The sequence below is a fragment of the Gambusia affinis genome, linkage group LG08 (genome assembly GCF_019740435.1).
Source record: "Gambusia affinis linkage group LG08, SWU_Gaff_1.0, whole genome shotgun sequence".
Classification (NCBI taxonomy): Eukaryota; Metazoa; Chordata; class Actinopteri; order Cyprinodontiformes; family Poeciliidae; genus Gambusia; species Gambusia affinis.
The window spans coordinates 14,334,049-14,361,929 of NC_057875.1; the positions used below are offsets into that span (position 1 = coordinate 14,334,049).

Genomic DNA, 27,881 nt, shown 5'->3' on the forward strand with positions numbered 1-27,881 from the left:
ACACGTGCTAATATGTCAAATTTTCAGTTGCTGAATTGGTTGAGCGCAAAAAGGGGTATGGGCTGCATTGATACATGCAGAGGGGAGGACAGGTGTCACATTTTCTTTAAGCAAAACCTGACTTGTCCTATTTGTTGCTGCGCCGATCAAACAGGCGTTGCTATATTAGCATAAATGTAAAACTGAATATATATATATATATATATATATATATATATATATATATATATATATATATATATATATATATATATATATATATATATATATATATATATATATATATATATATATATGTCGCGCATTCGCTCACTCAAGTCAAGGGCGCGCGGTGACGCCAAAGCAGACCTGTGCGAACGTGCGAATCTTTCTACTATCTTGTCGAAGGAGCAGGTTATAAACATCTTTTACTTTGAGAATGCAGCATCACTGAAGGGGTATAGAACCTAGGTAATAACACATTGCCTAGGTTCTATACCCAATATCCCTGCAGTGCTAGAATCATTAAAGACGGCGCAAGAAGCAAGAAATGGTAAAGAAGGCATAGAAAACGCTAGAGCGTATTTAACCACTAAAAAACTTACTTTTCCACGAAGAGGTCTGGAAGGTCTGTCTTGTTATCTCGTGGTTCACGGTCCGTCTTTCACTCTCTCACCCTCCCGTAAAAAGAACTGCATAGAAAAATTCCGCAATTCTCCGCCGCGTTTACAAAATTCCGTGTTGTCGTCTTCTTGTAAAAGACATTGTGTTCCTAATTAAAAAAGAAGAAGAAAAAAAAAGACAAGTGGTATGTAATCCACACATTAGTCCAGACGGCGTGCTGCTAGTCTCACAGTGATGATACCCCGCAAATCAAATGGATATTTCCTCTTGTTCCAAGACGCAAATCACAACCAAGGAACCCGACAAGTGCGATTGTTGAAACTAGTCTCCCCGACAAGAAGGCGATGCGCTCCCAAATTTTCAGAAAAAAAGAGTTAAATTAATCCAAGCCTAATGGCTCTTTTGTCATTTCTCAGAGCTTAAAAGCTGACCTTTCCAATCCCATCAGCTCGTGTTGGTCAATGCCCAGGCACATCAAAGCTACATCCTGGAAAGCTGGTCATTTAGACACTAAGACAGTTTTTTTTTTCTCTCCTTAGAGAGGTAAAGGTGGGGTTGCTTTTACGTCCCGCTCGTTTACGTTTCAAATATAACTTTTTATATAGTCCCCATAAAAATATTTGCCAGTCATTAAGCCTGATTGAATTTTTAGCGCATTAGCCAACATAGACTTTTTTTTTAGGGGAATGCTTACGATTCCCCTCGCCGATGAAAGCAGCCCCGCAGTATTACGCCTGTGTGTGGTTATCCTACAAATTAAGTGAAAAAGTTGGGTATTTAAAAAAGCAATATCTCTCTTCAAGTTGCGTCGCTCTTCATTTGTAAAACAATTCACTTTAAGAAGAAACGAAGCAAATGAAAATCCTGGGAGGTGTCTTCACTTGGATCCTCTAGCAGCAGCTTTTAAGTCTGAAAGAACTGAAGGATGAAAAAAAAAGAAAAAAGCTCAAGTCCTGCACGTTTTCCGCACCCAGTCTGGAGAAGAGTCACAGTTCACTGAAAGCATTCATGTCTCCTGCACCCTCCCTTCGCTGCGTGAATTTACCTCATGAAGCCTCCTTTTGATGTGACAGAATATATTTATTCTTTGGAGTGCATTTCCACAAGACGTCGATTGTCCAGCTATCCTCCCCTTCTCTGGACCGCGGAGTGTATTAGTCGGCTTTAATTAGATGGCTCCATTACGCACCGGCACGCCGCATCCATCGGTCCCTTTCAAAGTGCCCCGAGCGCTCAGCCTTTTATATAGCTATATAAATAAAACGCCGACAGACAGTGAATTGATAAGGGGCATCATGTAAGGTTACCTCCCACTGACAGGCTGTTCCTCCAACTTCAACCGGGTATGCTCCGCCACTCACTGCAGGTGGCTCACCCGCAAGACCGAGGCAGCGATGCCAGGGAAAATTGCCCTCCTTCTTTTACAGTCTACATGAAGCTCTGAACTAAAAAAATAAAATAAAATAAAAATCTGAAAAGCCTTTTAAGCACCACGCTTAGTGCTCCTTTGATATTTTCTTATTTACCTGTTGCTTTATCTCTCATTAATCGGTCAGTTTTAAGAAAAAAAAAAGGGGGTGGGGGGGGACAAAACTGTTGTTTTTTTTGTGCTTGTGAGCTTGTCGGAATAAAAGTCGTCGAGCAAACGACACAGTCAGATGGAGAGAATGAGAGAGGAGAAAAAGAGTTTCCTCCCATGTGGATCTTGGAAATAGGACATGACTGCCACCTACCGACTCCTTCTCTCCTGGGTGATAATGCGATAGCCCTGTTCGGGTTGACTGCCGCATAGGATCGTTCTCCCATGACACACTATAGATTGTGTTTACATACATTTTGTATTTAGATTTCATAAACACTGTCAGGCACAACAGGACACCTGAGCTTGAATTATCTGCATGCATGCAAACATGGAAATAGATGTAAAGTGCAGGCGCACACATACAGAGAGAAGTGTGACAATCCAGAAAACAGATTAATATGAGTTATAATCTCTCTCAGGCTTCAGCACTTTAGACCCTATTTATAAATGCTGGCAGAGTGTTATGAATTATGAAATAGGTCCACACGGTGCAGATTTTTAGCACGGTGGGTGACACCAGAGACTTCAGGTCTTCAGAAAGATTATTGCTTGTGAAGCGTTTATCTTAGGCCGCCTGCTGCACTGCAAATGTTATGCTAAACTCAGTAATATTCTGATAATATATAGAGAGGCTACAAATGTGGAGGAATTTTTCCACATATAGGCCGAGTTGAGCATTTGAAGTGAACGTGCTCAAATAAAACATGACAGCGAGATGTGAGAAGAGACTTGAATGCCTGGGATGTGTCCATATAGTTGTCAGCATCTGATCTCCTTTCCCTCAGTGCTGTAGGTGTTGCATCATTCATCTGTCTTCATAACTGTCGACCTGCCTGTCTGTGTTTTGGACATACAGTAGTAAAGAGCACCAACCTTCTGCTTTCCAATTTGAGGAGGTATATTTATTGATTTTATTTTATTATTATTATTTTTATTTTATTTTTTTTAACTTTTTCTTGGTTCACATTTATCCTTAACTACAAACACAACTTAATGAGCGATATTAGCTTTTGGCTCTTCTGTTCTATTGTCCTGTTCATCTTTCTAGCCTAGTACATTTGATATAAAGGTTTTATTTCTATTTGAGTGAGGAATTTGTCCATCATTTAGTATTATTATTATATAGCAGCTGTATACATGCCATAGTCTGGAAACCTGTGATTACACTAATTATACTTATCAGTTTTGCCAAAGTCCATCAATTTGTGGCTCCCGAACACATATTTTAACAAATTTTATTATGCCTGATTCTAAAATATTATACTAACCTGACACACATCTTTACAAGTTTTACAGAAAACTACTTAGGAAGTATTTGTTTTTCTTTCCCAGGAAATCCCTTTGTCATTCATCCTGTCTGAAGTGTTCATGGGCAGAATGTAGGCATGGTCATGGAAGAGACTGTGTCTGGTTGGAGAAACTCAGGGATTTGATTCTTTGATTTTTGGAGACAACACAGCTTGTTTGGCATCTTAAAGCTATGATCTTCAGCAAGCCCTACAGCAGTTCACAGCCAAGTTTTAAGGGGCTGGGATGAGAGTCAGATCCTCTTAGTCCGAGGTTATGATTCTCAACCGAGAATGTCATTACCGGAGGATGGAACAGGGTCTTGTCGACAATAATGTGGCCACTGCTTCAGTCTGTTGTGGTGAAGAAAGAGCAGTGTTGAAGCGTAAAGATTTCAATTAACTGGTAACTCTGCATCCTGACCCTCAGCTATGCATTTGGGATTTGACTCATGACTGAAAGAACAAGATCCTGGACACAAGCAGCCGAAAAGAGCTCCTTCTGTAGAGTGGCAGGGCTCAGTCAGAGAGCCGAGGAGGGAAGACTTCTGTCAAACCTGCAAATACTTGTCACAGGCCAGTATGATATTTTAGAATAATATTTTTTAAAAGCTTTTCTAGTCATTGCTTTGGAAGTTAAAAGTGATGAACTTTGACAAGCCTACTAAATATAATGAAGTAGTCTGAAAGCGCTACGACTTAAGAATAGACATATGGCCTGCAGTGTAACTGGAGGACAAAATCCTCACTTACAAAAAAGGTTTTTTATGAAATTCATTAGGCAAATTAGTTATCCTTCTTTAGAAGATCCAAGTAGAGCTGCTGCTCTTAATCAGGTAGAGGAGTGTGTTGAGGTGGTTCTGGCCTTTGACCACAGTGAATTGTGGGTATTCCCCTTAGGAATGTGTTTGAGTATGTCACACTAGGAAAAGACTTCAGGGCAGGTCCAGAACTTGCTGAAGGAACTATCTTCTTCTCTTCATTCTGCTCTTCCCTTCAAGGGTCGTCACTGCAAACCATGTGTCTCTATTGATTTGAATATTTAATTTGGGTTAGATTTTATGTCAGTTGCCCCTCCTGACACAAATCTATCCATATTTGAAACACTTTCATGTATTGCAAAAAAAAAAAAAAGACCCAAACTTTTTTCCTAGTGTGACATTAAACCTAACTAAACTTTTTCTGCTTTGTGTCAAGTTGAATCATCAAAATGATCTCCATTTGAAAAATTAAACCTTTAAAAATTCTCCCATTCATTACTTCCAGTTTGAGTTTTAAATATATAAAAAATAGAATAGCAAAATACTTATTGCCAATCATCTCAGAAAGTGAAGCTTAAATGTCATCTTGAACAATCACAACTAGAGTGACATATTACAAAAATTGTTTCTTGTAATTTTGATGATTATAGGTTACAGGTAAAACAAAAACACAAAATTCAAAGTCTCAAAAACTTAGAATACTGTGAAAAAGGTCATTAATAGAATGTCATGGTGTCACATCCTAATCAGCTAATTAACTCAAAACACCTACAAAGGTTTACTGACTTTTCAAATGGTCCTTGTCTATGGGTCTGTGTGCTACACAATTAGGAGGAAGGCTGCTGACATTACAGATGTCCTGAAGACAGTCATTGACATTCTTTACAAGTAAGGTATGCCATAAAAGGTCATTGCTGAAAAGGCTGGTTGTTCACAAAGTTCTATATAGAAGCATATTAACAGAAAATTGAGTGCAAGGAAAAAGTTTTAATACGATAGGGTGCACTGACAACAGTGAAAACCTCAGAGAGGATGGAAATACATTTCAGAAGAGCCAGCACACATAAGCAAAAGCACATGGGGTAAAAATGTCACAATCCCTGTGTCAAGCCACTCCTGAACCAGAGACACTGTTAGAAACATCTTATTTGAGCTAAGGAGAAACAAACTGTTGTTCAACAAGTTAGATGAAAGTAAATTCCACATTTCATTTGGAAATCAAGGTTCCAGAGCCTGGAGGAAGAATGGAGAGGCACAGAATCCACATTGGTGGAAGTCCAGTGACAAGTTTCCACATTCAGTGATGGTTTGAGGTGCTATCTCATTTGCTGGTGTTGATCCATGGTGTTTTCTGACAGTCAGTGCAATCATAATCTACCAGGAAATTCTAGAGCAATTTTTGTTTTCCTCTGGTGACAAGCAGTATAGAGCAGGACTTGGCACCTGCACATATTGTCAAAGGTACTAAAAGCTGCTTCAATGACCATGGAGTCCTATTCTTGACTGGCCAACCCTGGTGTATGTAAACATCTGAATTTAAACTTCCATAGACATGGTTTTAAAACTTCCTTCTCACACTGTTTTGGCATTTAGGAAATACAACATGTTTTTGATAGTCTTGGCTGACCTTAAACAGAAAGATTTTTGTCAAATTTATTATTAATCAGTCAGAAGACAAAAGGCAATGTGCCCTTTGTGTCTTCTTGTACAGGATAGGTACACATTTTATTTCCGATGTGTTCAATTTTTGTCAGGGAATACCTTGTGATCCACCAACATTAGCTAGAGAGAGCCTCTGGGGGAAGAGATGTCTGGACTTCCCTCCAGCATCTGTTAAGCCTAATTCAAACTCTGTTGGTAGGTGGAATGCTCTGTCATTTCAGTCGGTTATGCAGCTACTATTTTTTGTTATTCCTTGTTCATGGACCAGGTAGACAGAGAGCACAATTGTTTTCACAGACACAGTTCAACATATATATGTATGAATGTGTATATGAATGAATGGTATGAATATATGCTTTTGGAATACGCTTTTCAGTGAGGCTCATTTGTCAAAACAATAGTTTTTTATTGGTCTAACGCAATTTCTAGCCCTTTTTTTCTTTTCTTAAATGCATAATTAAGAGAACAAAATCTGTAAAGTATTCACTTTCCTTTGATCTGATACTGATAAATTAGGACAAATGGAACTATTTCTTGTAATGTTACACTTGCATATGAGTAATTTAATTACAGGTTTTCTGTAATGGCCTCAATGGCTGAACATTAGTCAACAAACAGCATTATGAACATAATGGGTTTAATTACAGAAATACCAAGACATTGACATCCACCTAAACACAGCCTTAATCAAAGAGGTATCTAAGGGGCCCATTGCAACTCCAGAAGCTTCAGAGAATCTGTTGACAAGATAACTATTAGTCATGCATCCCAGAAAGCCACCATTTATGGGTCAGTGGCAAGAAGACAGCTACTGCCGAATCAATGAGAAGTCCTGTTTGCAGTTTGGAACAAGCCACACAGGGAACACAACAAACATGTAGAATTCAAAGATAGGGTCAGATGAAATAAACTTGCTGGCAAATAAGAAAACAGTTTCTGTGGCAACAAACAAATCATGTGTTGTTGAGGGAGCAAAATGCTGGGTGAATTGTTTGGAAAGGAAAAATCGGTCTGATGTGATGGGAAGATGAATGGTGCTAAACAAAGAACCACCTTTAAAGAAAACATGTTAGAAGCTGCTAAAGATGCCAGACTTCACCTTCTGTCCTTAAAACATAGCTATTTTTTTTTTCACTTTCAGAGGTGTAAGCTAAATCTATACCATTCTAACAAAAAAAAGGAGTCGTTTTGTAGTAGAAAAGAGATCCATTCACCGTTAAAAATCTCAAACACAAAAATGAGGACCTGCACATTTGCCTTATTAAAGGGAATCAATACAGTTTCTTCATTTTATGAGGCTGAATGTTTTCTACAGAAGTTTTTTCTCTCCGCAAGAAGACAAGAGTAGAGGTCAGCCTTTCCTTTGACATCAATGTGTGAGCCCAGGTCCGGCTTACAGAAAATTACTGGATATTACTATTTTAAATTAAAACAAAAGCTAAAAAAAGTGGATTGTCAAAAACAAATACTGGCTTGATAAGACTTAAAATTATCAGTAGAAATTTCACACTAAACCATACAAACAAGTGTCCATCTGTGTCAACCGCACGTGGTGGTAAGCCAATGTCGTAAAATTCTTGATGTCCAGCTAATTATGGACGGCCCACAAGTGGTATTTTTATTTTGTAATTGGACTTCGTTTACCCTGACATTTTTAGCCAGAAAAACTGGCTAAAAATGTTTTTTCTGGATGTGTAAAGGTGGCAAAGACACCTTAAAATACTCACAGTTGTTTAAGTGTTTCTCTGAGTGAAGGACTGCTTATAAATGCTCACCACATTTATCTTTACATTTTTTTATATATTGTTATTTCCATTTCACAACTATATACTGTTTTGTGCTGGTCTATCACATAAATTCTAAATAAAATAAATTGAAGGTTGCGATTGCACCATGAGAAAAGTTATACATTTAACAGATGTGAATACTACTGTTAAGTACTGTTGAGTCTGAAGGACAAAAAAAAAGAAGAAAGAGTCTAAATATTTCTGTTCTTTCATCATTTTCTCTGTTGTACAGATGTAAGCACTACTCTTGAGCACAATTGAAACACCTCAGTAAAGATCACTCTGTCCTTGGAGAGTGATTGAAAAGTGTTGGGCTGCCATTGTTAAAACTATGACCTTGTTCCCTGAAAGGCCAAGACTCATATAAGACTCCTGGGAGCAAGATATTCCTGGAGCAGCAAGGGCAAGTAAAACCTTTACTTAGACCAGTGCTCCAGTATATATTACATGTTTCAGCATTCTCATGAAAAAGGGCAACAGCTAGGCATTAATGTGAATTACAAATATGGCATAAGGTATAATTCTGGATGTTTGTTCATTTTGTTTTCCAGTTATTTTTTAAAATATAATTTGTTTTTCAAAGTGATTTCTTTTTCTGAAAATTCAGATGAAAAACACAGCAGGGGGCCATTCAGTGACCACATAACACATCCATATATATATATATATATTTATTTTTTTTTATGAGCATCGTGTTGACATATTTATATGAATGAGTGAAGGTATTTCTGGTGTGCAGTATGGTAGGAGCCTAGTCACTCAAAAAGACATCACTGCTCAGGGTATGAGGAAGAGTGGCCAAACCAGGGAGATGCACTCAGATTATTCAGGAACTGGGAGTAAAGAAGATGAGAACAAATGAGAACCCAATTTTATCTTACAAAGTTTTGTGTTCGCAACACAAAACTTACATAAACTATGAACTACTAAGACATTTATAGATGCGTATATAAACTAGGGTTTTGTTGCTCAAATTCTGACCCGTTGCTTTCTTTAATGGTCTTCACATTTCCTGCCGCTCAGACATGGATTAAGGAGGTTCTGCTGTGACATCCACAGCTGTCCCACTTCAAAAGGAGGCTCTCTGAATACATTAATAATGTGTGTTCTTTATTTTAAGAACCACCATTCATTATTCATGATGTTTTTGGAGGGTATGCGACTTCACAACTGATATCCTACAGGGTTCAGTGGCATTAAAACAATGTGATGAGGTGAGTGGGAGGTAAGATGCAAGGTAATGCCACAAAAGGCCTGTAAATATTTTATTTGTTTTACTCTTTCATTTATTTTATTGCTACTCCTTATATCAATTTTTCTTCTCTTTACATCCTTACAAAATGATTAATATGTCTTCAACTTTTTTTTCATTTGGTTTTCAGGCTGACGTACAGTGTTAGTTTCACAACGCACTACTTTCACATATTCCTCATGTTCCTCATGTTTTTAACAGTTGCAATTGAACTTTCCTTTAATGATGACTTTCTACAAAGGACAGATGTTTTAGAGATGGCTAAAAAATCTGGCTAATCTAACAGTTGTAGTGTAGTCAGTTTAGTGACGTAAGATAATCATGAAACCCCATTACCATTACAGATTAAAAACATGCTTGGCAAAGGGTTTAGCTTTTGTCCATCTTAGGCTGGTCCAACAATTTCAACTCTAGCTGTACAATACAAATGCACCCTATGAAAGAGATGCAGGGACCTTTTCCATTATTCTTAGCCGGATTATTCCAAGAGTTATTGGGTTGACCAGCGGCAGAGAAGCCCACAGTTTGGTCCCAGTCCAACATGGACTGCATTGTGGTATGGTTTTTAGCACTGTTGCCTAGCAGCAAGATGGTGCTGAGTTCCAATCTCAGCCAAAGCCTTACCGAATGGAGTTTGCTTTTTTTTAAACATTGTGCATACATCGGTTATTCTCACTGGGTGCTCCAGGAACCTCCTGCAGTAAGGGCTAGTGCCTGTGTTTAGTACTAATTGGACAACAGGCTGGTATGTCAAAGCTTGCCTTGTTTTATTTTATTTTATTAATTTTGTTGTTGTTTTTTAATATTTAAAAAAAGCATTTTAGAATTACCAAAAATCATCATACATGAGAAACCCCAGAGTATAACATGAACAGTGTGGCTAGAAGGTTAATCAAAATCTAATTTACAATTTACGGGGGTAGAGGGTGAAATATTGTTCAACGTATTGGTATCAACATATCAAAAGTCAGCTGATCTGACATACTTTCAGACATTACACACACAGTTATGTATTAAGAAATTTCACATTTCTTTTAGCCTTGTATGCAAAGCCTTTGTGGTTTAAGTGTCAGAAGTCAGTGGTGAAAAGATGATGCAAAGCAGCTGAAATGTGCTGCTCTGTAAACTTCACCAAATAAATTAGGCAAGGCGAACTGTGTGCTAAGGATCATGATACATAAGGTTAAACACAATTTAAAATTATGTACAAGTGATATAGCTTATAATAACTTAGGATATTTTGAACCTTCAACTTACTTAATTTATCATCTTCCAATAATCTTTAATTTTTAAGTCACTATTGAAGAATCCCAAGTTCTCTTTCACAAAGATACATGTAACTATGCAAGTCAATTTTAAAATGTAAATCCAAGACAACATCTAAACTAGTTCCAATTTATATGACTACTATTTGAGTTTGTATGGTTTCAGGTTTGAGGGACTGAACTCTAACCAAAAAACGAAGGACCAGAAAAGAGATTTCTGTCTTTTGCCGACAAACTAGATAATGAAAAAATGAAGCATGCACCAGCTTAATGGCTTCCCATTTCCCATGTAACAATTGGAATCATTTATCAAGAGTATTTACTGTGAATAATGAAAAAAATGTGAACCCGAGGTACAATTCTGCTGCAGTCTGAGCCATAGAGAAGTTAAGCTTGAATCCATTAGTTGTTTGTTGTCTTCCTCAGAAGAATTTAGACATTTTTCAGTCATAAATCTCAGCACATGAACATGGTGTTAATGCATCTGTAGCAAATTTTCAGCACAATTGAGGTCAAATGTTTCCTTTGCAACAGATGAGTAACCCAAAGAATTATGCCTGGCATTACGAATCTTCAGCGTAAATAAATAAATAAATAAAAAAGATATTAAGATCTTAGCTTATTGTAATTCTGATGCTGTATACAACAATTGTTTGTGGGTTAATGTAACTATGGGCTATTTTGAATGAAGCACAACATTGACTGCATTATCTTCCAAAAACAACAGTCTGAGGAACTCTGCCACACTTCAGTGTATTGCGAGTGATCATTAGTATTCTACAGATCTTTCACAGCCCCCATATTCCAGCTAGAATTTTTGATTAATGCACAGCCATTAAAGGCTTACTTTGCTACTTGGAAAATCTTGACTGACAATCAGAGGATAAAGCTCTAAGCATGACATAAACCTTGTAATCCTGTATCATAGCAGATTTAGACTTGGTGGAACCTCAGTTTCAGCTTGTTTATCTCATTGGCTATGTCTCTGCTGAAGCAAAACAAGCAGCGCTCCAGACAATGCCGTACCTGTACGCATTTGAGGCAAGGAACAGATTTGCAGCATCTGGATGTGACTGCAGATCCTCTCTGTCTCTAATCCTCTGGGTTGCTGTGTTTCTGCTCAGGCACATGAGGGATCATGTGAGCCATTCATTTACATGCTTCCTGCCACAGGGCAAATAAACAGAAACAACGCCGTCCCCCCCAAAAAAAACAAAACAAGCAATATATTTCCACCTGAATAATAAAAACATGACTTGTACATTTTGAATAGTTTATACATATACAACATGCATAAAGTTTTCAGTATTATTAACTTGGGGTGAAATGTGGCAAACTTCGTGTATGGATATCTTATGTCTGCTAACATAACATTCTGTAATAACAGCAGTCCCATGATTTAAAGATTTCAAAAGTTTCTGCTACTCATCTCATAATTGATTTTGGCTACCAAGGGGGCCTAGGCTCACAATACTGCACATATTAACACATGCCCCCCCGATGTTGGTCTTAGCTGGGTCTCCAGCTGGATTTAAGAGAATCATTTCAACTTGAGCAGAACATCTAACAATTTACACTGATCCAACTTTTTAAACCAGATTTGTTTTGTATTGAGCCTTTAAAGATAATTTACATGAGGCCATAAAGTAACATATGAAACCTTAATAATCAACTCTATCATACATCAGAGATCTGATTGGTCCAGATGTACCTAACAGAGCTCTTGCCTCCCAGACTGCAGATTTACTGCTGGATGCTAGGATTTCCAAAGGTAGAATGGGAGGCAGTTTGTTTAGTCTTCAGGCCCCTCTCCTGTGGGACCAGCTCCCAGTTTTAGTCCATTAGGCCTGACCCAGTCTAGTATAACCTATAGGTATAGGTTGAGGCTGCTGGAGGAGATAATGTCATCCTCTCCTATCTACTATGGCCTGAAAATGTAAAATATTCACCAAGGGCTATCATGAAAATTGCATGATAAAGACTCTAGGCTAAGGTTTGTTTCCATAAGCAAGGTATCACCTTGAAAGTTTGAAAAAACTAAACAACACAAGTTTGAGTGCTAATTATATTAACAATTTCTTTCAAGGGGAAAGTTCGTTTTGAAGTCAGTTTGACAAAAGACAACAAGAATCAATAACCGGTTAAAGATGGAGATGCAAAGATTTGATTGTCATCAGGCCTAAATGACACTGCTACTTTAAAGAGATCACCAGAAAGAGTAATAGGATAAAGAGCCTGATGTGGCACAAGTATTTAATGGTGGACGGACAGAAATTACTTTACCACTTCTGATCTTGCTAAATGACCATCATTAGTCATTAGAAAACTACTATATATTTTCCTTCACAACTTTTTAAAAAGAATTTTAATATGAGATTCGTTAGGGTCTGTTGTGAGTTAGCATTAGATAAACAAAACTGAGTACAGTCCTTCCCTGTTGAGGCATGGAGTCATCTTGACTCCTAAAGGTGCGCTGTGGTACTTGATACCAAAATGTTTGCCCTAGACAAAGTCAAATTTTGCCCACTTTTCCTGTTTCCAACGTCGGTTTAGAGAGAACAATATTAATTTCCTGATTAGTACAGTATAACCTACACATACAACACTAAGCAAACAATCAGGGTTACCAGCAGTCCCTTTAAGTGGCTATTACAATAGGTCTTGTCCCTGTATTTCTCTGAAAAGCACCATTGTTTCACATTTTGATTTAAAATCTAATGTCATACGCACTGCTATTTACTCTGTCTTCATCCATCCATCCATTTTCTATACACTCTTTGTCCCTAATGGGGTCGGGAGGGTTGCTGGTGCCTATCCCCAGCTAACGTTCCGGGCGAGAGGCGGGGTTCACCCTGGACAGGTCGCCAGTCTGTCGCAGTACTCTGTCTTCAATAGGTAAGTATAAATATATTGCTGAGTGACATTGCTTTCTTCTCTTTTGTCTCCTCCATCTTTTCTGCCACTTTCAACATTTCAAATTTCTCCTCATTTTCCTTCATGTAAAAAAAAGTTTGCAAGGCAGCAATTACGCCACATTGTGGGCAAACACTTCACAGACATGATCCTAAGGGGCCCGAGGCTTTTATGTAACTTCTAGCACAAATCAGTTCCACCAAATGACAGTTTGCAGATCTTACATAATTAGAAAGAGAGAGTAGAAAGAATTTGCTGGCTGGCCCAAACTGATAAATATTCAGCAAAGGTTGTCAGCTGGACACATCCCATTGTTTTGCCATTTCACACTGCCTCTCTAACAAAGCTATATAGTGCATAGATTAGCAGGTAACTAGATAAGATCAAGAAAAAAAGTTTGAAACTGAGGAAAGGAAGTAAACAGTAAAAGTATAGCAAGAGACAAAGAAATAAAATCTGTCAGTTTGATTTAAAAAAAAAATATTTGTGCTCCCTGGTGCCTGAGGGAATAACATGTCAACACCTCTTTGTTTTTTAGTGGTTCTTAATAGTGGGTATTAAACTGTCAAACTTAATAAAACAAATTTAAACAATAAATGAATGCAATAGAAACACCAGCACACCTTCATGACCACATGCACTCACTTCAATGATAAAAGTGAGGGCAAATACTTTGGGAACAAAAGAAAATAGCTTAATTCTAAGACAATAAATAATTATTTACATAAAAACAGTAAAACCTTCTTTACTGTCTTTTTGTGTGGCTAGAATACTTAAGATCACTGTCCAAAAAGGAAAAATGTGGTGTCTTGTGTCTACGTATGTAGTAGCACATATGTAGTAGCTTTGTATGTGCTACTACGTATTTATTTGTAGTAGAACAAAGTGCTTGTAAAGTTTGACTCTCTGCTTTCTTGGTAACCTTTAGTGACCTGCAGATTACACAAGGTATCCTTAGCAACTGCTGCCTTCTCGTTCTAGTAGTTTCTCTTTTGCCATCTCACCTTTTTATCCTCCCACTCACTGCGGATCTGAGAGCCCTTACATGAGAAGTCTTGATATGAATGTTACATTCAGAATACAAAGCACAAAGAGATGCGAAATGCTTAGGGTACTCCATTGACTATTGCACGTCTTTGTCCCATGTTGTAACAGGTGTTACATCAGTCCACGTTACCCCATAGAAAATGCCCCCCTACAGCTCTGCATGCACAAGCGGCAAAAGCAAACGAAGAAAAATTGCATGTGTTCGCTCTAGGTCTGTAAACGGTGCGCTCTGCTCACACACAAAGGGATTACGGCACTCCGTCGAGAGTTGTGAAAAGCCAGAATCGATGTGCACACAAAAAATGAGCAGCATTACTGAGAAATTTAATAAGCAAAACTTAGAAAATTCAGAAACTGTACAAACAGGGCATGGAGGGAAGCAAAGTGAATCAAGCAGGGAAATTAATTTTGCCGCCCAAGGATTTATGTGGCACCCACTAGGTCACCCAATCATTCAAAATGTACAAATGTGTACACTCAACACTTTTTTTACTAGGAAAATAAAAATCACCAAAACACAAATTATCCATAAACCAAAAATTCTGACCTTGGTCTACTAGTGAGCCTCCATTTCTCATTCATGAATGATCTCCTGTGAGGCAAAGGCAACAGGAGGAGGGCTTGGTAGTGTTGGAGGATGCCAGGAGAGGGATTTAAATATCTCAATAACCCATCTGAAGAGAAAAAGAGACGCATGATTCCATAAATAAAAGTAAAAGACACAGGACACTTTTTTAAGTTCACTATAATGCCCATGTAAAATACTGTACATGCACAATTTTCTGAAATGTACAATTTTCTGCAATTTAAATCAAATTAAATGCTGAATTAAATGAAGCAATAAACTTCAATAATACGGGAATTCAACCATTATCTTAAGTTGAAAATAATTTCTATTTTCAACTTACATAATTACATAATTACTCTTTGTAATTATATCACACAGTTGAATAGATTTTGCTACTTTACAGATTTTCTGAAAAATAACCTACTTAACCTACTTATAGAAACTGGGATCTACTCAACAGAGCACGGCTCCCAGTCAGAAACAACCACAGCCAGGAGGAGTGTCTTTGTGATTTCAACAAGCCTTGTGTATGTGCTGCTCAAAATGCTAATGGCAGAGAAACAACGCTTCATTACTGAAAAATCATTTATCCACCATTATCGGTGGTGACAGTTTTAACAAATATGCATAAAAAATATTGTTCGTAAAAGATACGTACTGCAGCTTTAAGGAGAGTACCGGTGCTAATTTTATTTACACATAAACCACTGATTTATGTAGCCTAATCTGTACAACTGAGATGAATATGTTCTGTTTTATTCTCTAATTTAGAGAATTGGGTGATCACAGCGGTTTCAGAAACTGTGTAGCCAACCCTCTACTGAGAGCAGAGACTGTAGAAAACGCTCTGATATGTAAATTTACATTAATATATGATGTCATCTGTTGATTTTTTTCTTTTTACAACATCAACTGTGCTTGGAAAGCCGACAGGAGATACATATTTTGATGCCATCCCTGATATGATCATAGTTTGTGATATTGCATATTATATGAAAATGAATAAGTAGTAGCTAAACATCTGACAAACAGCAAAAAGGCAGGGGGGTTGGAGAGCAAACTTTTCTAACATCTCTGCACTGATATGGCGGGGGAGCACATTTCAAACCATTGCTCGTTCACTGCACCATTTATGCTGCAGCTGCTGCGGCTTCAAACAGCCCTCTTTTGTTCACGTTTCTGCCATTGAGACACTGCATTTGCAGTCAATTCAAATCCGTCATCCAGAACTAAAAACTCAGAGAAAACAAACCACCACAAAACATAACCATCTGGGATTGTGGTTTAGGCTTTATGTCTAGGTTTATAACAGGCTACCGTTTTTTTTTTTTTTTTTTTATGTGTTCTTTTTTTGTTGTTGTACAGCTGCCAACACTCTCTTGCTGGTGCCATTAAAAAAAAATAAAACATGAAACTATACAGAATTATTCTTATTTCTTTTTTTTACTCATGGATTGTTTTGGAAGCTTTCAATTATTTGTATTGAACATTTATCTGAATTTCACACTGGAAAATAAAAATATACTTTCCAAGAAAGCCTACTTAAACCTACTAAAAGCAAATTGGAAGGGCCTACATCTCACATGCTAATATTAATGGTTTGACTCAATGACCTTCATGTAATACATGCAGCAAAATGGTTTTAAACCCATGTATGGGTTTTAATCTTTTTAGTCACAATCTTCAAGCACACCTGGCTAAGGGCACCAGGTTTTGTACTTTGTTGACAAAGGATTAGGAGCATGGAAAAGCATGAGTCACAGGGAAGAACGTGAGGCAAAATGTGTGGTGTGATTTCAGGAGAGGTCCAGTGGGAGCTGAAGGGTGATGGACAATGCAATGTTAGACGGGGGAGCGGAATGTGACAATGTTGGTTGCAAACTCTCCCTGCCGTGGAAAATGATCAGTGACATAATGTGTGTGTTTAACACTGGAGGCTGAATCTAGCTTGGGGAAATGTGGCAAACTGGGAGTCTGTGTTAGCAAAGTACCGATTGCTATGCTTTGTGTTGCAGTTTGAGTGAACGATGGCAGAAGACCAGCTCACTGGTAGCAGGAGGGAGCTGCAAGAGGAGCGATTTGCAGCAGACACATTTGGCAGACAGACTATAGTCATTCAGATGCTCTCACAGACTGGTATGGTCTGTGTTTTCTATCTTAGAGACCTATTTTAATGTCCTACTTGAGTACTCTTTGCATGAATTAGATTTTTTAATTGATGTCATGTTCAATGTGTAAAGGACTTTGTTCAAACTTTACAAACTTAGTCTGCAATTTATGTTATGTAGTTCATAGGTTGCAACAAACAAATCTATGTCCAAACTATGCAGTACTGTATTGGTATTATTTAAAATACACTCCCCTTATTATGAGTATGCTCACATAGACAGTATTGATTCAATATACATCCTGCATGGTTTGTGCAAAAAAAAATAATATAGTCAAAAGGAATATGAACAGAAAGTGATGCGGATGAGAATGCTTTAACTGGGATCAACCATGTGCTGTGGTTCAGCTTCACCTGCCACATCTACATTTGATTGCAGCTAGACCTGAGTTAATTAAAATACATGGCCCAATCAAAAGAAAAGAAATCACCATACCTACAGTCAACCATGGTGGTGAGATGGTCTTTGGAGTCTTTGCTGCCTCTGGACTTGGACAACTTATGGATGCTGATAGAGCCAATGAATTTGTTCTTTTCCACAAAATCCTAAATGAGAAAATCCAGCCATCAGATCATGACCAGGTTAAAGTGCGCATGGGTTATGCAGTTTTCCTAAATGTAACACAAATTAACAAAATAAAACAAAGTGAATATCAAATGAATGAGAGGAGGAAGTGCAGAAAGCTAGCTTTCAAATATTGAATTGACATTAACAGCCACCTCGTTCAGTTCAGCATGGTACTGCTCTCTTCGCAGTGGAAGATGGTTGTTCATGGCACAGGCAATTTCAGGTAAGCTTCATCGCACTGAACTGGCACAATGTATATATCACAGCCAAATTTTAGCAGTTTAAAACTTAACCAAAGTTCACGTCTCCAGGAAGAAATCCTTTCTCAATAGCTGGGGGTTCAAACCTTCAGTACAAAGTAAAGAATAGAACAAGGGGCTGTTTTTTTTTGTTTGTTTGTTTGTTTTGTACCAGGCTACTGGATTGCATATTTGATATGAAGTTAGTTTTTAGTGATATACATTATTCAAATCCTTTATAGAGGAACAAACAAGTTAGAAATTCAAAGCGTTCTGAATGTACTCCTTTAACTACTTGTTCCATCATGTTCTCAATTGTGTCAACAATCCCTCATTCTTCAGAAAAAGGGATAGTTGGTTGCAAAGGTTAGGTTGTCCTAATCACTGTAAGATATCCAGGAGCTGTCCTTTGATTGGCCTACCAGAGCAGCACTCTGGGCTGTCATTTCTTGTTTGGGAAAGAGATGATGCTCATCCCTACAGACAAGACTAGATTTGATTGGAATAACACTGGTGTGCACCAAGCTTGCAGACATGTCTATCTTGACAGTGACTGTGCAGAATGTTTACTGAGAAACAGCTGAAATGGAAAACAACCAAGCAGAGAAATCAGCCCCTGCTGAATTTCAGTCAAGTTTGTGGGAGCAAATATCTTTCTTGTCTCCAACCTTAGGCAGTAATAACACAGCTACGTCAAAGAATCACCAGGTTGGAAAGACAGTGGTCAGGCATTTCTGGATGAATGCATCTCTCTTCACATAAATAGTCATTTTTACGATACAATTTTTGCCATGATCATTCCAGTCAGTTCTTGTTTACAGATGGAATTATTTGTTTATTGCCGCATTGGGCAATAAACAAATAATTTTAGTCTTTTTTTTAATAGATATAGACCTTTTTTCCACTTAACACAGGAAACTCGCTAAAAAAAGAGAAGTACACTTCTCCAAAGGCTAACTACTCTCTGACTTTGATAGATTAGTCTCATTGGAGCGATGTCACATGTTCTTTATTTTCTCGAACACTGTGCAAGCGGAACAGATGGTATCTGGGAGTAACATGCTCTCATTAGGAGGTCCAGTGTTTGCATATATGAAAGGGAAAATGAGAGAAAACAGAGAGGGAGGGGGTAAAATCCTCTGAGTTTTGGCACAGATCGACACTCTGACCTTCTGTCCAGTCTGCTGTCTGACAGGCAGGAAAAAAGGATGAAGTAGTGAAGGTAAAGAAAAGCCTCACAGTATCAGAGAGCATCTTATCTAAGTTGTGCTAATCAGTAATCACTAATGTGTTTCTTTTACCTTTGACAGATCTGTTAATCATAACGTCTGCTAGGCAAATGTGTTGCTGCTTTTACAAGTCTCTAATATACCATATTAGTAAAATAATAGCAAAATAACTTTAATGCATTTGTACATCTCAACCTATTTACAAACCACAGAAAATCAAATTAATCAATTTCATTATTCATTCAATAAAACTGCATATATCAAACTTTAAAAGCAATAAGCGAAGAATCACAATACAATAGTAAGTGAACACTGCTGTTTGTCATCAAAAATTAATTAACTCAGTTTGTGGCGAAGTTTGCCTCCACACTCTGGATCTCTCTATGTCTGTTTGACTTTGCTATTTAAGATTTTATAAGGTGATGTAGTGACCTTTGGTCTACCTATTTATACCTGGCGGCTACATAGCATGATATGCACTGTGACTGATGTGTCAAACTGGCTGGATCACTGTCAACTCCAATTACTGTTCTGTCTCCTCATCCATGGCATCCCTTGAGGAAAGCTATGGTTTCTTGTGTTACAAGTACAATCATGGACAGTTTTCTAAAGCTCTAAGCAGATATTGCACTATACTCTGAGTATTAACCAAGAACATAATGCCAAGCATTGTTTATCAATTAAAATAAGGTCTCTTCTCTGTCAGTTTTTCTGCTCAATAAAGTATCTGTTAACTTCTGAATCCTTGTACTAACTTGATTTGTATTTAGTACGAGTAAAAAAAAATCTTTGTGTAAAAGTATTTAGAAAATAACTTAATTCTTATGTCAGATGATGTGCAACTTACAAACTGTGATGTGAAAAAAATACAGATATATAATTTATCTAGTAAACCTATGTTTACTGTGGAAATGCATTTGTACTTCATGAACCTATTCCCCTCTTATGATCTAGGAACAATCAACTTCGATGTAGTTTATTAGGATTTTTTGTGTGAGGCTGATTCAAGAAATACTTCAGTGTTTCAACTTTGTTTGTCAGCACATGTAAGCCCTATTACGCAATGTCCACAACAAACAAAAAAAATATATATATACTGTGAAATCTGTTCCATCACACAGCATCTTGAAACTGAATCCACACTAATCTATGCTCACTATAGAGATTTTACATAACAAACACCTGTAAATAACAAATTTGTCAGGGTTCCTATGTGCGTGTGTGTGATTGCGAGTAATACATCTTTTCCAGCAAGGATCTTAGTGGAGAGCCTGGGACAGTCTTCACAGGTGGAGTTCATCAGCCTCATCAGAGTGCTGGGGATAAAGGAGCAGCAGAGCCTTCACTCACTGATTAAAATCTACTGGTAGTCTCTCTGGCCACCTCTTGTAGTCAGTTATCTCAAGCTTTTGATCAGTCTCTTGAGCATTTACTAGAAGTTTCATAATCATTGTGTTTGCTGCCGTGAGGTTTTGTCATTGGATCTTCCTAGAAGGATCAGTTCAACCGTTTTCTCTTCTTGTGGAACCAAGTACCTGCCTGCCTGCTCCGCCAGTCCACTCCGCTCTATCAGACCTCTGGTTCTCTGTCACCACCTACCTCGCACTCGCCTCTAGGAGGAACCGTCAACCATTCTCCACACAGGACCCCTGGGCAGCTTTCTCCCACGCGCCACCACAACCATTCTAAAGTAAGCTGCTTCATGTTGCATCTCTGATCAACTCATTTCAGGCCACCAGTAACCCAACTCTCATTCCAGGCGCCACCAATTGCGTGACACTAACCACTCTCAGAAACATTAAGAAAACCTGTCAATTGTTGCTTGTTCTTTTGAAAGAAATAAAACCTATTCCTTACTTGGACTTATTGATTCTGCATGTGGGTCAGAAGGTTAAAACAGAACATGTCATGATTATTATGAAAACCTTGTTTTCATAATAACCACATCTTTTTATGAAAGACATAGTGACCAATGTCTTTGCTAGTGACCAAAGTCAGTATTGTACACAGGGAAGCATGTTTGGCAAAGTACACAGTAGATCCTTTTTTCCCCCTATTGTGATGTTCACTTCAACTAGTCATCTTACTGTTTCTATTCAAATATTGGACAGGTTCCACTGGCCAATTATAGTAGGCAGTGCAAAGTGCTCTGATTAACCCAAAATTGAAAAGAAAAAAATAAATGATCTAAAAGATACAGATGAGTGTGACATTGGTAAGAACACTGATTACTGTTGAAAGGATCAGCTCATGTGATAAGGGGTTGCACAGTATTTTCATGCCACTCATGATATTATCCATGGTACAGTATTCATGTATTATGAACAATATCAGATTGGACCAGGGACCTTTTTTTCTTAAATAAATAATAAAAATAAAAAAAACCCTTCAATTTCAGACAGCCTTATACATAAAACACATAAAAGGATCCTTTCAGTTTCATTTTGCATTTGTACTAGGTAAAGAGAAGAACAAAATATTATATTTTTTTTTCCATATTATATCAAATTATATTTGAAAGAAAATCATACGGCTATTTTGATGGCTTATTTTAAGGTAATAGGAATTTGGTCAAATCTGCTTTGTATATTTCTATACCTTTGGTACATCTTATCTGTAGTTGCATGACTAAACTCCCTTAACACATGTAACGCATAAAAGCTCTGTATGCTAACTTTATGCATAAAAATCCCCCAAGTCAAACTGTTTGACCTAATTCTGAAACTAGCACAGCTGAGTTTGAGCAAGAATTAGCTTATTTTCTGGAGGGCAGAGGAAGAGGTAGAATACAATAAGAAGTAGAAAGGCCCTTTTGCTGATCAAAGTCTGTGATGTTATAATTTATTTATTTTTTTGTCAGCCTTTACTGGTTCAGTCTGATGATATGGCAGCTGTTTGGAGCATGACAATTTTATTTTAAGCTCATGCCAACTGGAAGGCGAAAAAGTCACCCAATTTTATTCTACGAACAGCTGTCTTCAGGTGGTGTCAGCAACATAAACAAATGTATTATCGCTGATCTTTTTATTTGTCAGGCAGTGATATACAAAATGCAGTCAAGCAAATATGAATCTATATAGCAGCTTAGGTGCAAGAAAAATATTACATAATGTGCTTGAAAATCTTCTCCAGTTACCAGGAACATACATATTTAGTAAAACTATAATAGCTACTAACTTTATCCATAAACATTGTACCAAAGAGTTTTATGGGTAATTTCTCCCTATGTGGGAGACAGATCTTTTGCGTATGTGCAGTCTTTATCTCTTCCCCAACTGAAAACGTTGCCATTACCATAATCCCTTTATAGACCTAGTTTCCCCAAATAAAACCTTTTAATTATCCACTTGCCTGACTTTTGTTGTCCAAGACCTAAGTTTATAACAGATGCAGAGGCATCCAAAGAATTTGACATAATTTGAGAAAGTGTGTTGCTTAAAATCACTGGCTTACTTCATTCACAATAGAGATATCATGAGAAAAATGGTTTATGAGTAAATAATATAGGAAACATTCTTGTTTGCTTGTTTTGAGACATTCACTTTTTACAGTATCATAATAAAAAAAAAAAGAGAATAGTGAATGACGCAAAGAACAACTTCCTTCCCTAAAGTCTGCAGACTTGAGTGTTTTTCCCAAGAGTGTAATACTGTTCTGTTGGGTTTTTTTTAGTTTTTTTTTTTTTTTTACTTTTACTATATATTGGGATGATGGTGGCAACAGCAGTAGGAGTTCATTCTGTAATCATGAGTTGCCAGTTCGATCCCCAACTCCATCTGTCTCTGTCGCTGTGTCCTTGGAAAAACACTTCACTTTCCTTTCCTGCTTAGAGGTCCCAGTGGCATCATTGCATGGCAGTCTTGGTTTTGTCAATGTGTCCCATAGTAGTGGTGGCTACAATCCAGTAGAGATTGTAGCCACCACTACAATGCGTCTGAGGTGTATTTGTTTTTGGGGTAACAATAAAGAGGTCAGTAAAAGGGTGTGCCCAATTCTAGTTTTGAGTAAAACCTCTGAGACTTTGTGGTCCTACTTAATGTTATTAAAATATAAGCAAATACCAAACAAGAAAAAAAAAATGTTCTGTAGCTAGTGCTTTGTTATTTAAGAAGATATATATACTGTATATATATATTTATCTTTGTAAATCTGACCCTAAAATTACCAAAAGCATCCAGCTACATCAGCTCCAGTCGTTGGAATGCCAAATTCATTCCAATCCTTAAGTGTGTCCAGCAGAAATATTGCAAGGGCCAGAAATGGCTGGCGGGCTGCACCTTAAACAGCCCGCCAGCCATTTCTGGGACATTTCTTCAAAATGTCCCTGTTAATACAGTATTTTCACCTTTTATTTCTTACATCACTGCTTACTAATTGTTTTAAAGAATATTACATTTGAATTTTACAAGACAAATATTTTGAAATAATTTATAATGTCTTATTTTGTTCATCATGGCACTGAAATATGAGATCCTTTTACTTTTGTCTTGACATGAAAAAACCAACATATTTTTGTTAAGAAACCCCTATTGATTTGTATGAAAAGAAGAATCAATTACACATAATTAGGATGTAAGCATACTGCTCACTGCTCTCGATAATCAAGTTAATCTTAATCAATAACACACCATTTCAATATGAGATCATGTAAGGGAAACAGGAAATAACCCAGCATGACTTAGACAGGTTTCTCAATGATTTGCAATGTGCAACACCTCATATTTGCTTTAGCTTGCATCATTCTGGTCCTTGATTTTATGAATGTTAGAAAAACATTCTTGCTCTCATTCCAGTAATAGGTTAATTCCAACTAAATAAGACCTAGCAGGCACTTTAAGTTGAGATGAAGTAGTGTCTTTGGAAATAGAAAAAGTCAAAGTTCAAGAGTTGGTTCAAGCAACAAAATTACACAAAATTACAGCATGTCTCTACATAATTGTTCAGCATAAACTTCTATTTTTATGTAACTATGCTACACAAACATTAAATGTAGGAACCCCAAAAAATTAAATTTATTTTATTTATTGTTTTTGCTATTTAATCAGTTAACATCATATGTCTACCTTCATTTTGCTACCCATTAATATTAAATGCAGCAAATGTTCATTTATGAACACTTATATGTTCATAAATGAGCATATATTTGATCATTTATGAATAAATCCATTATATAAATGTAAGAATATTTTTCAGACAGAAAGAAGGCTGACATTAGCATTAAGGTTATTCCAGAGGGGGTTACTGTTCTATCTACACATCCATTGTAGCAACGAGATTCCATTTGGTAAGTAATGTTGAGTAATACATCATCAACTGATTCATAAACACAATTAACCTTGGTCAGTTAGAAGAAACTTAAATACACCTTAAATCTCCCTGGCATCTATTGAACCCAGCATGTAACCCTGTAAGAGTTTGCAGGATTGTATTATTATCTTAGAATGTGTGGCTTTTACAGAAATAGTTTGGTTAGTGCAGTTTGAAATGTTGGTCTTACTAAACCTTCAATTCTCACACAGTCAGGTGAGGGCTTTGTACAGGTCTTTGTCTGCCTGAGCAAATTCTATACTTAACTTCTTATATACTTAAAACTGGTTGCTTCTAAATATATAGATTATACTGTACGACTACAGTTCGAAGCCACTTGCCTTAGGATTTTTTTTTTTTTTTTTTCAGATGGCAATAGGAGCTCAGGGAAGAGGTGGAGGAGATCAATATTTTTCACAGACTCTCTGTTTCATAAGAATATGTAACAACTTGGTGACATTTAAAAAAAAAATGTAAAAGACTTTTCTTTTAATAATGGTTATGTACTGCAGCTTTAAAGGGGTTTATGCTAACTGCTCTCAGTAAAAACTTTTATCCAGGATGCTTCCAACTTCATAATACAAATAAGATGGTTAAAAACCAATTGCATCCTGTTATAGTGATGAATAGCATCCAACACACTGTAAAGAGCAGAATTCACGACAATAAAAAAAGACAGGTTTGCATAAAACCATTATGTGTTTTTGTTTTAGCAGTTGGCATTTACTGATCACGCTCTAAAAACAGCGTGAACTTTCTTCCTGCAATGTTGTATTTAATATTCATAGTGAACAAACAGAAGCTTAAACATCTATTAAATGTGAAATTTAAATTACCACAGCAGCACGCTCCCATTGTAGTTCTCAGTCTGTTCAAAATGAAATTCATTCTTAGTTGAGTTAATGCTGACTTCACCAAATGCCTCACAATGGAGTTTGTTAGGAGTTTTGGGGACTTAGCAAGGCAAATTGAACTCCCTGTAAAGTTTAACAAATTGATCTTTCATGCTAAGGTATATTACATTAAAAAAAAACTACATTCAGTAGTCCTTCATATAGTTATTGTGTCAACGACGGAAATGTAAAACTGCTAACTGTAACTAAACACACAAAACAACCAACAATCTACTCCACCTCCTCTTTCAAAATGTCGAAGAATTAATTTGCAGCATTGTCGGACACATTTATAGTCATCACCGTACTGGCCTTTGGTCAGTGTTAACTTGATGTTTTAATTGTACTGCTATAAATATGCCAACTGTGCCAAAACCAAAGCAAAACTTTTAAAACTATTGCTTTTTTTCTTTACACTTTCATATTAACCTCCAAATTCTACCTCTTAATGAGATTCCCTCATGCAATGCAGTCATGTTTTTTGCATATAACTGATTATGTTTCATGCAAACACTGTCTTAATCTTATTAACATGAGTCACAGAATTTACATATTTTGTTGTAATTATTTTCATGCTTAAATGATCAGGTACAGCAGATAATGAGATAATAATCTTCTGTGACACAATTTTTTCTCATATCCTTGATGCTGCAGATGTAAAACACTTCACTAAAATGTTCAAATGAATTACAGATGACATTACTTGTATCATCCATTTTATTTTTTTTTAAATTTGAGTCTATCATATAAATTAGTGTCAAATACAGGGATACATAGCTTAAATAAAATGAAATGCCAGTTATGTTGAATATATAGCTTCTTAATGCCTTGTTGTTGTTTTTGTGTGTGTGCGTGTGCATGCGTGTGTGCTGTACTTTTATCTTCACTTGAGCCACAAAATAAAGCCTGACAGAAATGATTAGGTGTTTGTCAGCAACACATCTTCTATCAGGTTAAGGATCTGGGTTAACTGCAAAACAAACTCCACACTCTATTTTGCATCATAAAAATGTAAACAAAGACTTGTTTCTTTTAAAGTTATGAAATTTCTTGTTTTTATACTTCACTAAGTATAAAAACAAGCTATCGGTTCTGAAATATTATTAGTATTTCAGCTGCTATATACTCACTGAAAAGGTCAACGGTTTACCATGTATAAGAAGTGAACTTATATGTGAAGTATTCATTATAAATCATTTGTTTTGTTTCAACTTCTCCCCAACAGACAAACAAAGAAAACTCTATAGCTAATCTACTGGCTTGCTTCTATTCCTGATTCATGAGCGAAAGACTAAGACTTGAGTTCCTCCTAAAAGCAAGATTGAAGTCTATTTTTGTGACTTAAGTGTCATTTAAATCTGACCTTGAAATTTAATTCCCCATTTATACATTTATATAGGAGGTATTATGCCAAAACCGTACACATAAGTACTACGTGATTAAGTGCTTGCAGTGACTCCAAAAATATGCTTCATTACTTTTCAGTAAAAAGTTTGGCAGACTGTTGCAGAATGTCATGAATTAGTTGAGCACAATAAGAGTAGACAGTACATAACATTTATACAATTATATATGACCCAACACACAAATACTACTGAGTCAGCTAGAGAAATATGTTTCTCTGGCCTTTATAGAAACTTTTATCCAGATGGCCAGACGATAACTCGGCCTTGCCTGGATCCCACAATCTGGTGATAAACTTGCAGTGTGAAACAGATAATTAGACTATGTATACACACACCGTTTCATCTGCTATCTGCATCTGACCTATGAGATGTTAGTACAATGAACAAAAGGTAAAAAATAAAAAATAAAAAATACCTGAAAATGGTGATAAGTGGTAAGAACATGAGCTTCCACTGTGCAGTAGTAAAGACTGGAAAAGACACCAAAACCAACAAGGCCTACAATGAATAGTTTTAAATCCATCATACAGAAATGTCACAGAAGTTTCTCTTCCGCTATGGATGAACTGGAGAAAGCTAAAATCTCATGTAGGAAGAAAAACAATGTCTTTATCATAGTGTTGGTTACCACAAACAAACTGTTGCCATGAATTTGGTAAGAACTAGAACACAATGGGCAATAAAACTGGTAATTAAAATTCCAGTTGATCTTTTGAGGCTAAATATTCTTCTGCTTTTATGCTTCAATTATTTTAGATGCTATTTTATCTATTTTACACAAAAATATGTTGAATGATGAGTGTGATAACTGGTAATGAAAATGATAGTGATTATTGAACATACTGTCTACCAGATGTTTTGGTTGACAAAAATATTTTTCAACATACTTGGTATAGTCAGTGGAAGTAATAATACTAATAATAATCATCCATCCATCCATTTTCTGTACACCCTTGTCCCTTAGAGGGGTCGGCAGGGGTGCTGGTGTCTATCCCCAGCTAAGATTCTGGGCGAGAGGCGGGGTTCACCCTGGACAGGCCCCCAGTCAGTCACAGTAATAATAATAATAATAATAATAATAATAATAATAATAATAATAATCAGCTTTTTTGTAAATACAAAAAAATACATGGACTACAACAAAAATGGGTGCCTTCCCTTACAAACATTCATTCTCACAACACCAACACCAACACTCAAAATTAATAAAAAAATACCAACAATAATAATAGAGGTTACATTCACTCAGTCATATTTCTGTGACCCTGCCTACTTTTGCTGATTTATGTGCACTTATTGAAATCAGAGGCAAACATGCCTTAATTAATTCTATTTTATCATCAAAG

At 36.8% G+C, this 27,881-nt stretch overlaps 1 protein-coding gene and 1 long non-coding RNA gene across 3 annotated transcripts in view; one reads left to right on the forward strand and one right to left on the reverse strand.

The window, feature by feature from the left end:
* Positions 1 to 27,881, reverse strand: part of lrrc4ca (leucine rich repeat containing 4C, genome duplicate a) — a 116,507-nt gene that overhangs the window by 55,986 nt on the left and 32,640 nt on the right. Inside the window, exons 2-3 of one of the 2 annotated variants that reach the window (XM_044124776.1) lie at positions 17,330 to 17,439; positions 14,706 to 14,832 (exon numbers count right to left, since the gene is read on the reverse strand). The gene's annotated coding sequence lies outside the window, so the exon portion shown is untranslated. Of the gene's footprint in view, positions 1 to 584; positions 2,016 to 14,705; positions 14,833 to 17,329; positions 17,440 to 27,881 lie in introns of those variants that run through there. The other variant, XM_044124775.1, reaches the window with a different exon arrangement.
* The window catches only part of LOC122835607, a 66,867-nt gene continuing 59,290 nt past the window's right edge, over positions 20,305 to 27,881 (forward strand). Inside the window, exon 1 of the long non-coding RNA XR_006371331.1 lies at positions 20,305 to 20,619. This is a non-coding gene — a long non-coding RNA (uncharacterized LOC122835607). The remainder of the gene's footprint in view (positions 20,620 to 27,881) is intronic.